Here is an 18,182-nt window from a genome sequence, read left to right as displayed (position 1 = left end):
TCAGAGGTAGAGCACCCTAGGTTCAATTCCCAATATTATAAAAGGTAAACATAAACATAAATCTCCATCCAAGTCCTAATTTTGTGCTTTGTCTCTATTCCTCTACTTTTTAAAATTAGGTTATCTAAGATTTTGACCATTCTTTATTATTAAAGTACTAGATCTTGAGTTTATTGATTCATTCCATAATTTTGTTATTTACTTCATTAATTTATGATACTGTATTTTTATTTTTTGTTTCATTCAGAATATTTTGGTTTTGGATAGTTATTTCACTAATTGTAGTCTTTTTTCTTCATTAGAGTAAGTGTTTAGGAAAATAAATACTGCTTTAGTGGTCTTTTAGTTGTGTTACTGGCATTATTACATTTTAGATATTCTGTAATTTCAGTTTTGATTTTGTTTGCTCTACAAATAAGCTTTCAACACACAGAATGGACAAGTTCCCATCCTTTGATAGGAATTTCTAGCTCTAACTTGAGAAGATAATTGCAGCTGATGTGTGTTCAGTGTTTGTTATGCTTGATGCTTCACATACCCTCAAATCAAGTCTCTGAAATAATGTAAAATATTTCATTGTATATTTATCCTTTCCCTGAAATTAAAAGTAGAGGCTGAGGCTTTCAAAAGTTGAAGAACTTGATCAAGATCACAAATGAATCAAGCGGCAAAGTCAGAACTAAAACCCAGCCCTTCTGAGAGCAGAGCTGCGGTCTTGCCCTTGCTGCAGAATGAGACCGTCTGTTGCCCTGATTATCTGTTACTGAGTGGGCTCCTTGATTGAAGGGACTCAGCACTGCTGCATGGGCTCAGCATCTGTGCGACGTCTCTTTCAGAAGTTAGTTACATTCCAAATCAGTAGGAAGAAGTGCTCCTTGAGTCATTTCATCCAGTGATTCTGCACTTAGATTATTAATCACCTTGTGTCTGTGATGACATGGTGCTTTGTTGAGGGCTACATAAAGCTGTTAATGGACATGGCCTTTGTTTTGGAGAGCCATGTGACTAGGATTTATACCTATTGTACTTCAACTATGGTGGTACCCAACTTGTAAAAAGGACATTGATAAGTATTTCATGGGCATCTTTATTTACAGTGGTTTTCAAACTTATTTGCACATCAGAGTCATCTGGGGAATTTTAAAAACCCTGAATACTCAAACCTCATTCCAGACCAATTAAATCAGAAAATGCTAGAGGCAGACCTCAGCTGGTATTTGAAACCTGTGATGTCTCTGATAATGACAGTGTCTATATTTTTGTTTCTGAAAAACAAATATTACCATTCACCTGTTCAATCAGCAAATTATTATTTTGAAAATAATTTTCTCTTGTCATCCTCAATATGAAAGTAGTGTATTTTCACTGTACAAAATTTTGAAAATAATATCCCCAAACCATAGAATACCATAGTAATGGTTCATTATTAGGCTAATATTGACCATAGAATTGCATACATTTACAATTATTTACTGTGACAAGGGCTGAAAAGAAAAATGGTGGGAACTATTAGAATATATAGCAGGAGAACATTGTCCAGCCTGGCACTCAAGATGGTCTTCCTTAAAAAAAAAAAAATCAATAAATAATTGAGTTGAAGAACTGAGATTCAGAGAATGAGGAAAGTGTAGGAATGCATTAGGCAAGAGTAAGTAAGAGGGTCTTGGATACAAAGGAAAGGATAGAAAAGCCTTGGTGTGCATAAAGGTTATGGGTAGTAAAGAGCAAAGCTCCTTCTACCACTGCCGATCAGGCCATGTGATGTGTAGGGGTGGAGGGTCTATAGAGCTTGGCAGAGGCCACCTCTTCATGCATCCCAAGGCCTGTTAAAGATTTTGGTCTTTATCTATGAGCAATGGGAACCATTAAAGAATTTTAGGCAGAGATGTGAAATGACAAGGTTGCCTTTTGAGATCTCCTGTTCCTTCTATGGAGAATAGAATGGAGTGGGCAAGAGAAAAATGGAGAGACCAGATGGAAGAAAGTTGATAGATGAAAATATCTTAAACTGAGTTGTAGCTAGAGGATTAGTGAGAAAAAGATAACGTGGAAAAGGCACGTTTGATACTTAAGAAGTAGAATTTATAGAATTTGGAGATCAATATATATATGGGGACTCAGGAACACTGGAAATAAGGAAAAAAGTAGGTTAGAAGGGAAAGCAGGTTAATTCAGTTTGGGGTAGGTTGATTCTAAGGGGTCTTTATGATGTTCAATTAGAGAAAACACATAAAAACATTAGAGGCAAGTAAGATGCTCCGAGGACTAGTTAGGGCTAGAGGTATAAATCTGAATATGACTGGTTCAGAGGGGATAATTAAAGACCTGCGAGGCCTAAGACTGTCACAGAACAGGTATAGAGTAGGAAGAGAAGGGGCCAGGGCTGAGTTCTGAGGCCAGCTAGGGGAGGCCGAGCACACATGGAGACAGGGAGGCTGAAGAGGCAGGAGGCAAGTTAGGAGGGAGTGATGTAAAGAAATTTAAAGAAGATAGCATAAATTTTTTAAAAAGAAGGCGTTCTCAATAGTCCAATATTCTGATCGCAATTCACCTAAGATGCATCCACACATTTTGGCAATACAGAAGTAGGTCAATGGGAAGATTTGCAGGAGTTACTCTGGTGTATAAATCAGGTGAGAAGAGGGGAGGGAGATAACAAAGGAGGAAGATTACTTTAAAAAGTTTAGCAGCGAAGGGGAGAAGAGAGTGATTGTGTAGGGTTTTGTGGCTGAAGAGAGTGGAATATTTTGATTTCATGTTTTAAAGTGGGGAAGACTTGAGGCTAGTGGAAGATTGAGAAGGAGGTGGTACCTGAAAAGGTAAGAGAAAATAAGGGCTAAGAGAGGATGGCACGTGTCCTTTCTTTTATAACGAGCAATTAAAAAATACTTACATATCGTAGCAAGTGAACAGCGATTTCTTGTCTGTGAACATCTGTGGTTTGTGTGTGTGTGTGTGTGTGTATGTGTGTGTGTGTGTGAAGTAGCAAGAAAGATTGTCTGCTGTGGATTGTAGGGTGGTGTGTGTATGTAGGTATGTGAGTGTGTGTGTAGGTGTGTGTTAATGAGAGGATCAGGTTTCTAAAGACAGTGGAGAATTGAAATGATCATTATGGAGAGTGGGAGATTGAGTTGATCAGGTAAAAATTGTGGAATTGCCAGGTAGTCTTGAGGACCGGTTGAAATGATGACCATAACTTACAGTGGTGAAAACAGTTCTGCTTTATGGACTTTCTTGTTCAACAAATATTTATTGAGTATTATTACTGTTCTAGGTACTGAGGATATGGAGAAAACAAAACAAATTCTATGTCACCACGGAGCTCACAATCCTGGAGAGGAATACAGGACAAGATCAACTAAATAAGTTTCTCATGTGTATTAGTTTAGGTGGTGATAGGTGTTACAAAGAAAAATCATTGATTCCTGGGATGATTTTTATTATATAGGACAGTCAGAGAAGGAGAACATTGAGTAGACACCTGAATTCAATGTCAAAGCAAGACTTGTGAACAGCTGGGAAAAAAGTATTCTGGGTAAGGGAAACAGAAAATGCAAATGTCCTGAGGCAGGAAGATGCGTGGCTTGTTGAAGACTCAGCAACTAGATCAGCATGGCTGGAACAACATGAAGAGGAAATGAAACCATAGTGGGAAGCAGTAGGACAGAACACAGAGTATTCTTGAACATGGAAAGGAATTTGGCTTTAAATCAGATGGGAAGAAAAACCATTAGAGGATGGTTTGGAGTACAGGAGTGACTCAAGTTTTGCACTTTGGGATTTTTTTCTCTCTAGTAAAACTCAGCTGCCTAAGTGAGAACTTGGAAGAAGTGGTGGAGTTGGATTAGTAATTGCAAAGAACAGCCACAGAAATATTGAGCATAGAGTTATTGAACTTGTTGGCTCTAGAATCTAATTGGAGTAGAGGGCATAAATACAGATAGAAACCAGAGGACAGGGATGGGATAGACTTATCAATTAACTTGAGGCTCCGTGAGAACAAAGAATGGCCAAACTGGTAGCAAAAAGGAAGGGAGATGTGGCCAGGCTGGGGATGTATATGGTGCCATTTCATTGTGGGGTATTTTTCATTGTCATTTTGATTGACACTTCTCTGATGAGTTGTGATGCTGAGCATCTTTTCATATGCTTGTTGGTGATGTGCATAATATCTTTGGAGAAATGCTATCTATAAAGTCTTTGCCCATTTTGATTTTTAATTTGTCCATTTTAAAAATTCGATTTCTTGATATTTTGTTTTTGGGTTGCAGGAGTTTTTTATAAGTTCTGAAAACCAGTCTCTCTCAGATACATGATTTGGCAATATTTTATCCATTTCATAAGTTTTTTTTTTTCATTCTGTTGATTTTATTATTTTAGAGGTAGTGCAGCATTATGCAATGCTCAGGCCTCTGGCGTATCGATGGGTGAGAGTGGCTCAGTAGAAAGGACAAGGAAAGAAGAGACAGAGTATTGTCTGAATTCAACATATTATATTTCAATATGTAGTTGGGCTGAAATTTTCCATTAACAATTCACTTTTAAAATGAATTCTAAGGAACACTGGTAACCTTGGCAAACATATTATTGTAAGTAGGACAGAGCTCAGAGTCCTAGTTAGAATTTTTTTAAAAGAAGACTCAAGTAGTACTCTATTGAAACAATATCAATGAGGGAGGAATGTTTAGTGCAGGTGAAGTATGAGTGGGCGAGTAGGTAGGTGGATTCTAGGGTTCTTGGCATTGTGTTAAGTGGTTCACAGTTGGAAAAGTTTGAGAATTGCTAGATTATTTAACTACACTCATTTGACAAATGAGTTCATTGAGACCACTAAATGATTTAGAGCTGGATCATTACCGAATCATCTGTACAGCTTTTTCAACATACCAGTCTCTAATTCTTACTCTGGATCTAATGTTTGAGACTTTTTGACGTATTAAGCCCAGGTATGTTTAAATATTTACATAAAGGTTCTTGGGTAATGTATAGCCAGAATTGAAAAGCCATTGGAATAGTGTTAAGTGAGCAGTTATTGTTTTTGACTGTCCATATCCATGACTTCTTCTAGGTCATGGTGATCTTACCTGGGACATCATCCTTAATTCACTCCTGGTCTAGGTGCTCTCAGTAGAACTAATGCTATACCTGGCTCTCGGAACAGCAGGATATCCAAGCCTAGGTGATTTGACAATCACACCTCTCTTTCTACAGAAGGGGTTTAGGGATGACATAGGACTTAAATCAAGGTGATTTCTTTGAATCAGAATTAATCCCAGGACTTTAACTTCATGAAATTGAGTCATTCTTGTTTCTTCTGAATTTGCCCCTGGGAGAGTGTAAACAAACAGGTTCTTCTGGGTGTCTTTCCAAGGTGAAGAAGGCCTCTGAAAAGGGAGCAACAGGGAGGCACCAGAGGGGATGTAGACAGACACCTGTTCTGCCCAACGCTCACTCCACGGGATCCAGCCACTCTTGATTGTGTCCGTGTGGCCCCATGGTCCTCATTTGTTGAGTAAATGGAGCTGGGTTTTCTGTCACTTTCAGCTGAAGGATTGCTACCTACAGGTTGGGCTTCTGTCTGCGGTGGTGCCAATGCTCTTCTCACTCCAGGTCATGTGTTTTCATCTTCTCAGGCAGCCCTTTTGGCATATTCACTCAGGAAACCTACATCTTCAGAATCTGGTTTGCAGGAAGATGAGAAAATAAGGGTCAGGTGAGGATAAGAAGATGATTAATTGGTTCTCTATGAGATTATGGTTTATGGTCATTTCTCAATAGGCTCATTCTTCTCAACTTCTGTTTGTGCCTGGTTAAATGCCCAAAGAACTGAGGAGCAAATGGCTTTAGTCACTCAAAGCTATTTGGGATTGAGAAGGCTAGAAGCAATTGACTAGTGCATTATGTTTTGAACTCAGATTTAAGATATGAAATAAGCCAGATGTATTCAATCTAAGCATTTTTCCTGGGTTGTTATGTTCTGGATGGTTCCCCTTTATGCCTTTTCCCAATGGATACCCAGTTTTACGGGGTCATGAATGTTTCTGAAATAAAGTGCTAAGTACTCCATGTAGTCACAGGATGAAAAATACCTTTATTCTCTAGAGCAGTTTTGAAAAAAAATCATGTTAACATTGCAAGCAATATGGAGAACAGGGTGCTATTAGCTACCACATTGAGCTCCCTGCTTTTAGTCTTTTCTTGAACATGTAGCTCCTAAAATGCCAGAACGACATGATTAGGAGACATGCTCAGTTTTAAATTAACCTCGTATTATGAGCCCCAAGGGAAACTTGTAGAAAAGTGGAATTAGGCATCCTGGTTCACCTATTGTCTTGCTATTCATCAGGCAAATAGCTTTTCATTTCCTTGGAATGTCAGCCGCTATCATTTTAGTGTCTGTAGAAGAAATGGCTCTAACAATTTCTAACCTGGACAGAACACTAACTAACGTTTCATGGCACAAAGTCCAACCATCTCATAAATTGAAATGCTAGTCATGGATAAAATTTGAGAATGCAGCCCAAAGAAGTCTTGATATAATTAATGTCCTTTTATGTCTCATGGAAATTATATAATCTTATGACTTCTGGTGGAGGTCATGTTTAACTACTTTTCTCAAATGTCACAATCATTTTAGAATACTGCATAAATACCATTTTGGCATCAGTTTTCTTCCATGAAACAATTTTCCCTGATAACTTGAAACTTCCTCTGAGCCACCATGTCTAACTTTCTTTAATATTATGAAACTCAATTTTAGGGGAAAGAAATAGCAAAGGATAGTTAACACTTCTATGCAGAAAATTTGTGCTAATTTATGGAACATTTTTCTTCTTCTTTGTTATTTGTAGTGTAAAGCAAAAAGCAAATGAAAATAAAATAACAATAACACAAACACTAAAAACTTGCTAGTAGAAAAATAAAGGAACATGTATTCCCTTAGTGCTAAATGTGCCCCAATTAGTACGGTAGACAGCCCACTGGTGTGTGAAGACCACTTTCATTTGTGATTGTTAATGGAGTCATACAGAATTCTCAGAATTTCTAAGAGTTTGTCTCAGCATGATTAAAACTACCCTGATTTATCCTTTGTGAGCAATGAGGCACTCTCAACTAAAGGCTCAAGGTTATTTTTTGAGTTTAAAAATCCAGTTCAGGAAAAAAAAATGAAGCTATAAAGCAACATTTGAAATACAAAATGCTAGTATTTATAATCCGGTCCCCTCAATACTTAGTATATATAGAATTGACTTTAAGCACACACACACACACACACACACACACACACACACACAGCCCTCTCTACGTGTATGTCTTTAAGAAAGATATATATCTCATGTTGTTTAAACAAGAGATAATTTGTTATATACTTTGGGCCCCAACTTAAACCTGAGGTCTTCTCTGGACCTTCTGCCTGTCTGCCTGCATCTGGAACTCTGTAGGAATGGCTTGCTAGGTATTCATTTGCATAAAGGACACTAGAGCCCCTTAGAAAAGCATCCATCCTAAGGAAAGATTTGGAGACTCAAAAGATTATTAAAAGAAGCCACCACCTCAGGATTGAAGGGGGAAAAGTGATTTGACTAAAGCGTAAAGTCTCTCATCAAAACTTTACTCCCACCCAGAACACTCTCTGCCCCAAAAAGGTTTAGACTCTACCCTACAAGTGAAGGAGTCTTTGAGTTAAGAGAAAATTAAAAAGTTATCATCTCCAAGCTTTTTCAATCACTTATCAAAAGATTATCAATACAAGGCAGCATTTCTTTGTACCTTACATTAGGAATGTAGCCCAGAAGGGAGATGGAGACTTTACTTGGGATAACTGCTGCTGAATATTTAAATAAAGAATAGACACAGTAGCTTGAATGATCAACCAAACCAGCAGCTATTGGGATTGAAGGAGGACAGGATGTCATCTTTCAGATGTCAATGGCATCTTAGTAAATGGTAAGAGGAGTAGATGGTAGGTTCCACGTGTTTATGTAAGAATCTGATCATCCTGAACACAGATACCACTGGATTGGCAATAAAGAGTTGGGAAATTCCATTGGTATAACTGTGGGAAGAAACATCACCGTCATGACTGCTTCTGTCCATCTGCTTCCTCCCCATGGTTGAAGTCACCTTGGAAATACATTTACCTTTTCATTTCAGAAGGACTCTTTACTTTGATAAGAGATTCATCTCAAAATTATTTTGAACCATGAGAGTGTGATTATCTTTACCCAAAAGTTTTAATTATAGACATTTTTTCCCCAGAACATATCTTTAATGAAGAATGAGGCATTTGGGGGCTTTTGATTGCCACCATAGTCATATATGGAAAATGAGATTGGAAACTAATGACTTTCACTTAAAAATGACTAAATTAAGTTTAAAGAAATTTGCTAGAAATAAAGATGGACACATACATGCCTCTTCTCATATATAAGAGGATACAAGTAGCACCCTTTTGGATACCAGACACAAATGGAGCATCATTCCAAAGTTTATATAATGAAGAAACCAATTTCCAATAAATTTTTTTGTGGACGACTCAATAAAAAAATAGTGCATGAAAATAACTAGTCAATCTTTATAATGTTAGCAATAGAATATATTAGAAATTTCTTTTATGTATGTCTTTTCACAGAGGTCTCAATTTCCGCTTGATACAGTTTGGTTAACTTCTCACTATAAATTTAAGTTGTTTGGGGGTTCTGATAAAACTAGAGAGTAAGTTCTGTGCCCTGGAATATGGTGGTGGTGGGCTGGTAAATGCTTCATACACTAGACTAAAAGGGAAGTCTAATTGAGCATTTTCTGATTTCCATAGCAGAAATACTTCCTCCGTGGGAAGTTTGAGCTACTGATGTTACTGAATTCAGACATGGGAAGAGACATAATCGTTCTCACAGTGGTATAGACCGGCGTCATCAAACATTGGGTATTTCCCTTTGTTTAACGGTTCCTGAAAGCAGCCAGAAACTGAGTAAAATTCCCTCGGAGAAACCATGAACAATGAGAACTAATTCTGTCTGGTGCTTCTCTGGATTCTAATCATCAACATTATCCCAATGGGTCGATTGCATCTTAGCTATGTTTTGTTCAGGTTGCTGCAATTTGTCCATGTGTACCATGCCTACTCTTCAGCCCCTATTTCCTTACTCCCAGGATGGAAAAGATTTCTAGGCTGTGCCCACCCAGGAAGGGACTGTTCCTCTCTGGATTTTTTTTTTTTTTTTTGTGTGTGTGTGTTCATACGTGTACTTTGGATAATAATGACCAACACATTCCACCATCATTTCTAACCCCATGCCCCTCCCATTCCCTCCCACCCCTCTGCCCTATGTAAAGTTCATCTATTCCTCCCATGCTCCCACTCCCTATCCCACTATGAATCAACCTCCTTATATCATAGAAAACATTTGGCATTTGTTTTTTTTTGGGGGGATTGGCTAACTTCATTTAGCATGATCTTCTCCAACTCCATCCATTTACCTGCAAATGCCATGTTTTTATTCTCTTTTATTGCTCAGTAATATTCCATTGTATATATACGCCATATATTTTTATCCATTAATCTATTGAAGGGCATCTAGTTTGATGTCTTTGCATTCTTATCTCTCTGATAAGTTTTTAAATATATGATTTATAATGTATCCAGTGTTTTCTCAATTAAGTGTCTATATTATATACCCAGATAATTAATTTCTAATGATGATAAACAATAAATTTGACAGAAAATTCCAGCAAGTTAGTCTTATTTTTTCCTGCTTATGATTGTTACATGAGCTTACAGATGGACTTTGCAGTCAATGCAAAATGAACATTTCAGTTTTTATTCATTCATCACTAACCTATTTTCCTGTGTATATTTATTGAATCCCTGGATATATATGCTCATTAGCATATGTATAGAATTGAGTCCTCAACTATTTATTTTAGGACTAATCTTAAACATAACCTGAGCTTAAACATGCCCTAAAATAAAACAAAAGAAACTGAATGGAAGGTAGCATAGGTCTGGTCAGACATAAGGCATTCTTCTTTAAAAATAACTGTGTTAAAAAATTAAATTTATACAAGTCCACAGTTTAAAAATGAAAACAGTAGTTTCACTCTGAGGCCTTGATCAAAGCCAATAGGTCCCATTGTTATGGTGACTGCCCGCTCCCCAGACTCAACCACTTTGAACTTGGGTTATTCTTCATTTACTTATTTCTTTGAAGAAATCGCTTATACTGGTACTTCCTAATTTTTTCACTTATAGAATTAATCTGTCTTTCTACTTGAAGGGAAGAGATTTGCTCTTTTCCATTGTCCTGTCCACTACATATATGCCTATTTCTTGTATTTTTTTTGAGTTAGTAACTGTCTTTTAAAATAAATTCAGTCTATATTTGTCTTTTTGTATGTTTATGTTTTTTTAACAAAAGTTGAATGTACTTATATTTATTGAGAATAACAGACAACGTTTTATTCATTTCTACCATTTTTTTTGTTTTGGGTTTTTATTATTCTATAATTTTTTATTCTAATTTGTTACATATGACAGTTATATATATATATATAACTGTCATATACATATATATAACATAGAACATATATATGTTATATATATTTGTTGTAAAAGCATTAAAATTCATATTTTACATATACAGTACAATTTTTCATATCTCTGGTTGTACACATAGTAGAGTTCCATCACTGGTGTCTTCATACATATAGTTAGGGTAATGATGTCCATCTCATTCCACAGTCTTTCCTACCCCCATGCCTCTTCTCATCCCCTCCCCCACTTTGCTCTATCTAGAGTTTGTCTAATCCTCCCATGCTCCTCCCAACACCATTATGAGTCAGCATCCTTATATCAGAGAAAGAATTTGGCATTTGGTTTTTTGGGATTGGCTAACTTTACTTAGCAATATATTCTCCAACTCATCCATTCACCTGCAAATGTCATGTTTTATTCTCTTTTAATGGTGGAATATATATATATATATATCACATTTTCTTTGTCCATTCATCAACTGATGGGCATCTAGGTTGGTTCCACAGTTTAGCTATTGTGAATTGTGCTTCCATAAACACTGATGTGGTTGTGTCCCTGTAGTATGCTGTTTTTAAGTCCTTTGGGTATAAACCAAGGAGTGGGATAGCTGGGTCAAATGGTGATTCCATTCCCAGCTATCCAAGGATTCTCTACACTGCTTTCCATATTGGCTGTACAAACTTGCAGTCCCACCAGCAATGTATGAAGGTGCCTTTTCCCCCACATCCTAGCCAACACTTATTGTTGTTTGTATTCTTAATAGCTGCCATTCTGACTGGAGGGAGATGAAATCTTAGAGTAGTTTTGATTTGCATTCCTCTAATAGCTAGAGATGTTGAACATTTTTTCATATATTTGTTGATTGATTTATATTATCTTCTGAGAAGAGTCTGTTCAGTTCCTTGGCTCACTTATTTCAAAAGCATGTCTGTATATCAGTGACAAATCCTCTGAAAGGGAAATGATGAAAACTATCCCATTTACAACAGCCTCAAAAAACAACAACAACAACAACAAACCTTGAGAATCGACTTAACAAAAGAGGTGAAAGACCTCCACAATAAAAACTACAGAATGCTAAAAAAAGAAATTAAAAAAGACCTTAGAAGATGGAAAGATCTACCTTATTCTTGGATAGGCAGAATTAATATTGTCAAAATGACCATACTACCAAAAGCACTATACAGTTTTAATGCAATTCCAATCAAAATCCCAATGACATTCCCATAAAAAATAGAAAAAGAAGTCATGAAATTCATCTGGAAATATAAGAGACCCAGAATAGCTAAAGCAATCCTTAGCAAGAAGAGTGAAATAGGTAGCGTCACTATACCAGAACTTACTACAGAGCAACAGTAACAAAAACAGCATGTTATTGGCACCAAAATAGAATGGTAGACCAATGGTACAGAATAGAGGACACAGAAACAAACCCATATAACTACAGCTATCTTATATTAGACAAAGGCACCAAAAACATACATTGGAGAAAAGATAGCCTCTTCAACAAATGGTGCTGGGAAAACTGGAAATTCATATGCAACAAAATGAAATTAAACCCCTATCTCTCACCATACACAAAACTCAACTCAAAGTGGATCAAAGACCTAAGAATTAAACCAGAGACACTGTGCCTAGTAGAGGAAAAAATAGACCTAAATCTCCATTATGTCAGATAAGGCCCCTACTTCTTTAATGAGACTCCTATAGTGCAAGAATTAAAATCAAGAATCAATAGATGGGATGGATTCAAACTAAAAATCTTCTTTTCAGCAAAAGAAATAATCAGTGAGGTGAATAGAGAAAATTCTATTCATGGGGGAAAATTTTTACCACACACACATCTGATAAAGCACTAATCTCTAGGCTATATAAAGAACTCAACAATCTTAACATCCAAAATAAAAAACCAAAACCCAATCAATAAATGTTCGATGATTTTTGCTGTGCTCCTTCCCCCGATTTCTTGCCTCTTTTTGGATTAAGGTTTTGTTTCGCCTCCTCTGCTAGTGGGACAGGTGTAAGATCTGTGGCACAGAAGATGCCCCATGTTCACCTTTCATCTCATGTTCCTCTTTTCGGGGGCACAGAATTTCTCTACTTCTCCATCTCAGAGTTATAATAGGGAGTTTCAGGCTCATAAAGTAGTAAATAAAAGTCTCTGTCTACTTCTTCAGAGCTATGCTCTATATTTTAAAATATGCATTTACTCAAGTTCAGATGTAATCAATATGTTTTATATCCACAAAAAGTAATCCAAGAAAGCTTGTTCTAATTCCAGTCACTTGCTTTCTTGCCCTCCCAGCACAAATGCTAATCTAGTGTTTCGTTTTAACTTTTTTCCCCCATCAACCAGCAAATTGATTGCTGTAATAATTTTCTTATATAATTATTTTCTTATTATTAAAAGGAACATTTGATTAGATTCCCACATATCTATCTACTCAGGATCTTTCTTTTTTTCCTCAAACCTCTTACCTAGACTGCGGGTTAATTTTATGTGTCAGCTTGGCTAGGTAACAGGATGCTCAGGTATTTGGTCAGACATTTTTCTGAGTGTGTCTGTGGGGGTGTTGTTAGATGACATTAATGTTTATTTGGTAGAGTAAAACTGAGTGCCACCCTAGGGTGGGCCTCATCCTATCTGTTGAAGGCCAGAAAAGAACAAAAAGACTGATACTCCCCTCAGCAAGAGGGAATTTCTCCTGTTTGACTGCTTGTGAGTAAAGACATGTTTTTGTTTGTTTGTTTGTTGTTTTTTTCATGCCTGTGAACTTGGGCTAAAACATCAGTTCTTTCTGGGTCTGAATTCTGCAGGCCATTGGGCAAAAACTGTGCTGTCAGCTAGGACCTTCAATTTCCTTACTCACCATCAGATTATGGCATCTCCATAATCACTTAAGACAATTCTTTACAGTAAATTTCTCTTGCTCTTGCTTTCCTCTATTAATGTATATAGTGCCCAGCACACAGCAGAGGGCCTTGCTGATAATATGTTCCTTATCAATATTTGTGGAATGATTGGTTGCATGTTTTAGAAAGATTACAGGCAGCAAAGTGGGAAATGAATTGGGATAGAGAGGCATGGCAAGGCATGAAGCAGAGCAGTGGGTGAGTGTTACCACAGTCTGGCTGAGAAATGCCTCATCCAAACAGGGACAGTAAATATTGAGAAATGGAGACAATTGTGAGAAGCAGTAATAACGTGAAATCAACAAGAATTGCTGGATCTTCATCTAGACAAAGTCAAAAACACTTGGCCACCCATCATTTTTTGCTTCTTAAACCATGTATTTCTTCACCCCTTCCCTTCTAGATGCAATAGTTCCTTCTCTCTAAACCCATGTCCTTTGGCCATTCCTAATCCCACCAGTCTCTCTTTGGCCTCTGTGGCACTTTAATAGGTAAATTCCTCAAATGCTTAGGGCCTTTAGCCTTAGGGTTCCTCAGTAAAGAGTCTTCATTGTCCTGTTCTAAATCTGTGAGATAAAGATTGATTTTTCCGCCAAAAAAGGAGAATGAAACTCAGCAGGAATCTCCTTTGTCTAAAAGCAGAGCATCTCACAAACTCTGAGCTAGCTTTTCTGAAAATAGAAGTTCTCGGAGAATAAAGACTGTTGAAAAGGTTGCCTTCCACAGGTGTCTTCTTTTTATCTGCTCCTAATCCCATTACAATGAAGCAACTTTAATGGGTAATGTCATTTATAATTATAAATGGTATCAAATGTCAAAATGTCTCCACTTGCTCTGCTTTATCACACAGGGTCTGCATGAAGTTCACTAACCATACGAGTCACTCCCTTTTCTAAAATTCTATGACCTTTGCAGGTGAACCACATAACCTTGTATTTTGTTGTACTACTCAAAATCACCCCTGGACCTTCCATGTGGGCATCTGCCTGACTGTCCCATGCTGAAGTGAGCAAGCAGGCTCACAGTAAATTGTTCCCCAAAGATAACACCTTGAATTGCCTTGCTTTCTTCAGAAAACTCCCTGATTACCTAATCTCCTGGCAAGACACTGGAGAGCCATTCTCTGAAATAGCCCTAGGGTACTGTATTGAAATTTACCCCTTAGTTTGCATTCCCTGCTGTAGCCAAGCCAGCTTTTCTACCATTTCTAAAACCCTCCATATTTTTTGATACCCACAAACACTTTATAAAATCCTCTTTTCTCAATTCCTTTTTTTAAAGTGGAACTTATTAATGAAACCCTTCTTGACTACTTTAGTCACAAAGGTATGTCTTATACTGGGTTTCCAAATGCAGCATTTGATATAGAGATTCTTGCAAACATTTATTGAAGGTGTGTTCTCTTAAGAAGAGGAGTTAGGGAAGCCCAGGACAGGAGAGGAAAGGTAAGCAAAGATGGGGTCCTGGCCAGAGATTAGCTTCCTCCTGGTTCCACAGAGATCTCTGGAGTACAATTCCACAACAACTGGTCCCCCTTTAAGGGGGCTGGGGATCACTCTCAGGTGTCAGTCAGTCAAGGGGTGAAAGCTGTTCTTGGGAAAGTTTCATCTGGTCTGGGGCACTTCTCCAGAGAATTCTCCTAGAGCAATTTTCAGAACAACTGCAGGATGTTTTGTTTGGATATTAAGTGTCCGCAGAAAGCTACTATGTTAATGCAGGAATATTCAGAGGTAAATCAAATCATGAGAGCTGCAACCTAATCAGTACATCCTAGTTTGAAGGTGCTGACTGGGTTAGGTAGGTGGGGCATGACTGGAGGAGGTGGGTGGCTAGGGGCATGCCCTGAAAGGGTGTATTTTCCCTGTGCCTACCCCCCCCCCCATGTCCGTCTCCATGAGCTGCCTAGTTTTTCTCTGAAGCAACCTTTGGCTATGGGGCTCTGTGTTACTTTGGGCCTAGAGTGATGGAACCTGCCAGCAACGGACTGAACCTCTGAAAGGGTGAGCCAAAATAAACTTCTCCTTCTCTGAGTTGTTCTGGTCAGGTATTTTGGTCAAAGTGATAGAACACTGACTAACACAGAGGATAAAGTGTATCACCACTGGGCAAGATATGAGGAAGCCACCACTACAACATGAATTGTCACTGGGGTTAAAACTTTGTTTTGGAAAGTATGGAAGGAGGAAATCTTAGATATTAGGATGGTTTGTGGCTCTCCAAATGGCCTCTGTATGTGAACATGTATGAAGTATACACATGTACTAAAATTTCATGGGAGAAGGGCATAAATAGGGGGAAAATACCTAAAAGGTTCCTTTGAGGGACAAAAATGAAAAAAAAAATAGCTTGAGAAACACTGCCATAAAATATATAGTCTGTTATTTCTTTGCTGAAGTCCAAATGCATTGATTGCTATATCAGTTAACTGTGCCTGTGTTCATACTTACTTTCTGTTCCCCTCAATGCATGGCAAAGTAGCATATGATAGGTAATAGCTGTTCCTAATTTATGGAATTTGTACAGTGATATAGGGCCGGCCCACAAACCCCAGGTCATAGAATATTTTCCACCTGGATCCCCCTGATTAGAAGATGAATATTTCCCACCATGTCTTTATCTCCAGCCAAAGTGCTTTAAGTTCAAAACTCTCAGTTCAGAGGTTAAAAGTATCTGATAGTGGTGGGTATTCAACAGACTTCGTACTATTCCATGTACTGGTCTTAAAAACAAAATGTTTTTCTCCCTTTCTCCCTTCCTCTGCAACTTCTTTCTAGTTCTCATTGGCTTATCTTTTCTCTCAGCTTTCCAGTGTTAACTGATCTTTCCAATATGAAAATCTGACTCTGCAAATCTGTGTCTGCTGGTTATTAATCTCTGTAACCTTCCCATACTCAGCTTCATGATACTGGGGCTGGGACGGGTCCAAGCACATCAGCTCTCTGGTTGCTTTTTGCTTTTCAGTGGAGAGCTCTTAGAGGGTATGCGATAGGATGCTGACGGCAGGTGGAGGGAGAAGGGACAAACCGGAACATGAGGGTTTGCTACTCCTACTTGTCATCTCAGCAACAGTCCTTCACCTGGGCAGAGGTAGTTGGTTCTGGTTTCTAGTTCTTGCCACACTCACACAATTATCTTCATTGCACACTTCAGAGACACCAGCACTGGCTGCCCAGCGTCACCTTCTATGGGGGCCTGAGTCCCATAGCCTTTTTGCTAAGCTTCAGTTCCAACCACTTTGTTTGACTTCCCCTACAAATACTAGATCTGTGCCATATCGGGACTTCTTTTTTGTCTTTTCATTCCCAATTCCTCATATTTAATTCTCTATATTGAAATAACTCATGAGATTTCTGTTTTCCTAGCTTAATATGTGGTTTTGAATGCTAATATGCTCCCCTTGCTTTATTATCTCTCTGATTCTTTCTTTTTGTTTTGTAAATATTGGAGGGAGAAGGATCATCAGCCTTCAGGGCACTCAAGGGAAAGCTGATAAGCAAAATACACCCACAAAAAAAGGAGCGGATTCTTACTTTGAGACCTAGACCACATAATTATTTCCATAATTTATATAACACTTCTACTTAATTCATGTACTGGGTTGAATTGTGTCCCCCTAAAAACATATGTTCAGATCCTAACTCTTGGTACCTGTGAATATAATACTATTTAGAAAAAGGATATTCGATGTGGAGAAAAAAAAAACACTTCTGCACTGTTAGTGGAACTCTAAATTAGCACAACCACTATGGAAATCAGTATGGAGTTTCCTCAAAAGGCTAAGTAATGGACCCAGCCCATGGCCCAGCTGTACTGTTATGGGCCAGGCTATATGGGCAATGACCAAACAGACTCCATTTTGCCGTGAGACTCCACGTCATGTAAGAAATGCTTCTCCCAGGGAAAGCTCCACCTCTGTACCCAGTAACAGTTGCTTAGCATTGCATGTTTGGCAACACAAAATGGCAATTCTTATATAATGTAAAAGTGTTCTCTCTTTGGTTCCCATTTTTCTTGGATAATGTACCTTGTCAGAGATTCATTGTCTACATGCTAGTGACCATTCTTTAACTTGTACACAACTAGAGACGTTTGGCCCACTCTCTTTTAGCTCTCATGACATTTGTTGATGGTTTTGAATCATTGCAACAGCCACTTATGCTTTAACATGTATAGTGATACAGGGTCGGCACAATCCCCAGGTCAAGGTGTAGTCAAGGTGTACCCCAGGTAAAGGTGTACTCAAACACCAGGAGGGGGTCTTGCAGCCTAGCCCTTGGCCCAGCAGCCGGTGGATATGGGCTGTCAGCTGGTGAATAAAGTTTCCATCTCCTGCTTTAAGATCGACTACGGTGATTTATTGCAATCTCACCTTAACAGTACGACTTCTCAGTATTTACCCTGAAGAATGAAAGTCATCTTATTGTTGTGATACATGCATACCCATGTTTACAGAAGCACAATGTGCAATAGCCAAACCATGGAACTCGGCAGGTAATCATCAATGGAAGAATGGATAAAGAAAATGAGGTATATATACACGATGGAGTTTTATTCAGCCATAAAGAAAAATGAAATTATGGCATTTGCAGGAAAATGCATGGAACTAGAGACGATCATGTTAAGTGAAGTAAGTCAAACTCAGAGTGTTAAGGATCAGACATTTTCTCTCATATGCAGAAGCTAGATATGAAAAAGGAAAACCAAGGTGGGGTAGATCTCCTAAAAATTAAAGGGA

This window comes from Marmota flaviventris, chromosome 5, assembly GCF_047511675.1.
Source record: "Marmota flaviventris isolate mMarFla1 chromosome 5, mMarFla1.hap1, whole genome shotgun sequence".
Taxonomy (NCBI): Eukaryota; Metazoa; Chordata; class Mammalia; order Rodentia; family Sciuridae; genus Marmota; species Marmota flaviventris.
Note: the sequence above shows the minus strand (reverse complement) of the source record.